General features: G+C 42.9%; 1 non-coding gene across 1 annotated transcript; it reads right to left on the minus strand.

Moving 5' to 3' along the window:
- Positions 1–4,174: 4,174 nt before the first annotated feature.
- LOC121443757 lies at positions 4,175–4,337 on the minus strand. The gene has a single exon (XR_005973700.1). It is a non-coding gene; the product is annotated as a U1 spliceosomal RNA (small nuclear RNA).

Raw genomic sequence — 4,337 nt, forward strand, 5'->3', positions numbered from 1 at the left:
AGGGTGAGGTTGAATGTTTATTCAGGGGGTTATGGAGGAGGAAGGGTGAAGGGCGGACAGAGAGAGAGGGAGAGAGAGAGAGAAAGAGAGAGAGAGAAGAGGAGAAAGAGACAGAGAAGGGGGGAAGCAGAGAAGTAGGGAGAGAGGCAGAAGCGAAACTGCCTCTCCGAGAGGAAGATGGAAAAGAGAGCCAGCTCAAGCCAGAAGCTGAAGATCAGCCTACCTCAGCGGGTGGGGAGGGAGTGGGCGTGGCTTATCTCTTAAAGAGACAGAAAACCATAACAAACCATCTTCATGTTATTTCTGCTCCTGTAAGTAACCCCACTCCCATGGGGGCTGGAGAGATGGCTCAGTGGTTAAGAGCATTACCTGCTCTTCCAAAGGTCCTGAGTTCAATTCCCAGCAACCACATGGTGGCTCACAACCATCTGTAATAAGGTCTGGCGCCCTCTTCTGGCCTTCGGCATACACACAGATAGACTATTGTATACATAATAAATAATAATAAATTAATATTTAAAAAAAAGTAACCCCACTCCCATATTCCTGTAAGTAACCCTAGTAAAATTCATTGGTTCAGCAAGTCAAACTTTGGTAATATCTGTACTTTGGTATGTTGGAGGCTCCCTATCTGGGGTGAATTTGTTTACATCTCTCTAGGAATAGTATCACATAACAGACTTGCTCCTGGGTTGTCCAACTTTGTGGTCAGTCAATTTATTGATCAGAGATTTAGCTTAACATTTTCAGTCAGTAATTTTTCTACCCATTTCTAGTACTCACTGGTCAGTTATTCCTAGCACCTGGATAAGTTTCGAATCTTTACAGTAAGTGCAATTCACTTGTGCTAGGAGTGGCAGCATTTTAAGAGCATAAACCCAAATACTTTGAAAGCACTTTGAAAGGCACAACATATATATTTAGCAAAACAATAGTGGTAGGGTCCATACTAGGACCTTGTTATCTTCCTAAATAGGGGTCTTGGCGAGGTTTACTTACTATACCAGGCATAAATTCTTTCCCATGGAGCTGGCCTCAAATCAAACCAGAAAGATATTGGTTATTCTCATAAAAATCATGCCACTATTTAAGTGGAAACATATTGTCTGTGTATCAGTCTCCTTTTCCTGAGACAGGATCTCTCAATGAAGCCAGAGCTCCCTGAATTAGCTCTGTTCACTGGCTAATGAACTGGGGTTACAGGGGTACACCACTGTACCTGACTCTTCACATCAATGCTGGGGGTCTGAATTCACATCCTCATGCTTGTGTGACAGACACTTAGCTAACTGTGCTGGCTAGTCTTATTTATGTCAGCTGGACATACAAACTGGAGTTATCTGAAAGGAGAGAACCTTAATTGAGAAAATGCCCCATAACATCTGGCTGTAGGGCATTTTCTTAGTGATTGATGGGGGAGGACCCAGCCCATTTTGGGTGGTGCCATCCCTGGGCTAGTGGTCCTGGGATCTGTAAGAAAGCAGGCTGAGCAAGCCATGGGAAGAAAGCCAGTAAATAACACCCCTCCATGGCCTCTGCATCAACTCCTGCCTCCAGGATCCTGCCCTGTTTGAGTTCCTGTCCTGACTTCCTTCAGTGATGAACAGCAATGTGAAAGTGTAAACTGAATAAACCCTTTCCTCCCCAACTTACTTTTTGGTGCAGTCATTGCCTTTGATATATTTATTGCTTACACTGCATTTTTTTAGTTTTACTTTCAATGTTAGTTTCTATATCTTAAGGGGTGCATTATTTATTTATTTATTTATTTGTTGTTGAAAAAAATTTCCGCCTCCTCCTCGCCTCCCTTTCCCTCCCCTCCCCCCACTCCCCATGCCCCCTCCCCTCCCCCTCCCTCTCCAGTCCTAAGAGCAGTCAGGGTTCCCTGCCCTGTGGGAAGTCCAAGGTCCTCCCCCCTCCATCCAGGTCCAGGAAGGTGAGCATCCAAACAGGCTAGGCTCCCACAAAGCCAGTTCATGCAGTAGGATCGAAACCTAGTGCCATTGTCCTTGGCTTCTCATCAGCCTTCATTGTCCGCCATGTTCAGAGAGTCCAGTTTCATCCCATGCTTATTCAGTCCCAGTCCAGCTGGCCTTGGTGAGCTCCCAATAGATCAGTTCCACTGTCACAGTGTGTGGGTGCACCCCTCGCGGTCCTGACTTCCTTGCTCATGTTCTCCCTCCTTCTGCTCCTCATTTGGACATTGGGAGCTCAGTCCGGTGCTCCAATGTGGGTCTCTGTCTCTATCTCCATCCATCGCCAGATGAAGGTTCTAAGGTGATATGCAAGATATTCATCAGTATGGCTATAGGATAGGGTCATTTCAGGTTCCCTCTCCTCAGTTGCCCAAGATACTAGCATGCAGACAAAGCAAGTCATCAACCATTGAACTTGTGATGGTTTGAAAGAGAATAACCCCTATAGGCTTATATGTTTGAATACTTGGTCCTCAGTCGGTGGCACTATTCGGGTAGGATTAAGAGTTATGACCTTTTTGTGTCACTGGGGCAGGCTTTGAGGTTTCAAAGCCCATTGCTATCCCCAGTACACGTTCTCTGCTTCCTGCCTATGGTTCAAGCTGTCAGCTCTCAGCTTGCCATTCCAGCTGCCATGCCTGCTTCCTCCCAGCCACCATGGACCCTTATCCCTCTGCTCCCATAAGCCCAAACAAACTCTTTTTTTTTGCAAATTGTCTTGACCACAATGTTTTATCACAGCAATAGAAAAGTAACTAATATTCCTGTTAAAATATAGTCTGGGCCAGGTGCGGTGGCGCATGCCTTTTATCTCAACAGTCAGGATGCAGAGGAATGCGGATCTCTATGAATTTGAGGCTAGCCTGCTCTATGTAGCAAGTTCCAGACCAGCCAGGACTATATAATAACAGCCTGTCTCTAAAATAAAGTAGTCTAACAGTTTGCATTTTAATTGGTATTTATAGTTAATATAAGTATTTCAGTGGGAAGTTCTGATCGGGATATATTTTGATGACATAAATATTAATTCATTGTTTAAAATATTCCACAAGGCATCTTATTTTTTTACATTTATTTTTATTGAGTATGAGTGTGTGTTTGTGTGCATGCTCTATGGTGCCCATGTGAAGAACAAAGGACAGCTTGTGGGAATTGGTTCTTGCCTTCTTCTGTGTGGGTCCCAGGGATCAAACTGAGGACTTTAAGCTTAAAAACAAGCATCTTTACCCATGAGCAATCTTGCCCGCTTCACAGGACATTTAAATAAGCCTCAAAACAGTTACAAACCTACAGAAGAGTTTTCAGCATGATACAAAGAACACCTCCCACCGCCTACCCTCTTATTTCTGGACATTTGTCTGTGTGTTTGCTAAAATACAGGAGTGCTCTATTATAAAGCTTTTAGTATAACCATCAACATTAGATTATAGTGTTGCTATTGCTACCATCCCACTCAAGCCTGGCCAGGTTTTCAGCAGTGTCCTTAAGTCAGAGAATCCAATTCAGAATCAAGTGCTGCATTTTGTTCTAATTTCGACTCAGTATCCTTCAATTTTCAATACTTGAAGATAATAGTCTAGTGATTTTGTAAAATGCCCTGTAACTTGGGTCTTTCTGACATTTCCTCATGATTATATTCTGCCTGTGAAATTTGGGCATTAATACCGAAGAAATAATGCTTTTTCTTTTTACGACATCTGACCGGGAGCATGTTGTTTCGCTATTTTATTATTTTTTAAAGATTTATTTTTATTATTTTTAAAATTATGTGAGTTGTGTGTGTTTGTGTTGGGATAAAACCCTTGGCGGTCAGAGTTGTTGGATCCCCAGGAGCTGGAGTCAGGGTCATTGTGAGCCACCTGATGTGGGTGCTTGGAAATGAACTCAGGTTCTCTGCAAGAAAAGCATGTGCTCTTAGCCGCTGAGCCATCTCTCCAGTCCACTGTGTTTTATCATTGGTCATTTTCTCTTTGTTCATTTGATTAAGGTGACATTATCTGAATTTTCTCTTCTAAAAGGTTATTTTCTTGTATTGTTTCAACTTTAAGTATCTGGCAGAAAGAAACTTTGATGCTATGTTTGCCTATCAATTATCTCTTTCTACAGGCAATGAGTAACTACACACACACACACACACACACACACACACACTCACTCACATATAGTCGTAAAACTTACTGTTTTTACAGTTTTTATTTTAGGGGAGCATGAACATATTTCACCACTACCACAAATTATGCAGTCAAGTTTTCCACATTTGAGGAAATCACAGGAGACAGCACACCCAGGGTGCAACAGATGAGCTCCATCCTGAGATAATCACCTTCATAATCATGGTAACTCTCCCCTTCAAGTAAGTGT

The sequence above is a fragment of the Microtus oregoni genome, unplaced genomic scaffold (assembly GCF_018167655.1).
Source record: "Microtus oregoni isolate MIOR12 unplaced genomic scaffold, Mior012 000112F_ref0000385, whole genome shotgun sequence".
Lineage (NCBI taxonomy): Eukaryota > Metazoa > Chordata > Mammalia > Rodentia > Cricetidae > Microtus > Microtus oregoni.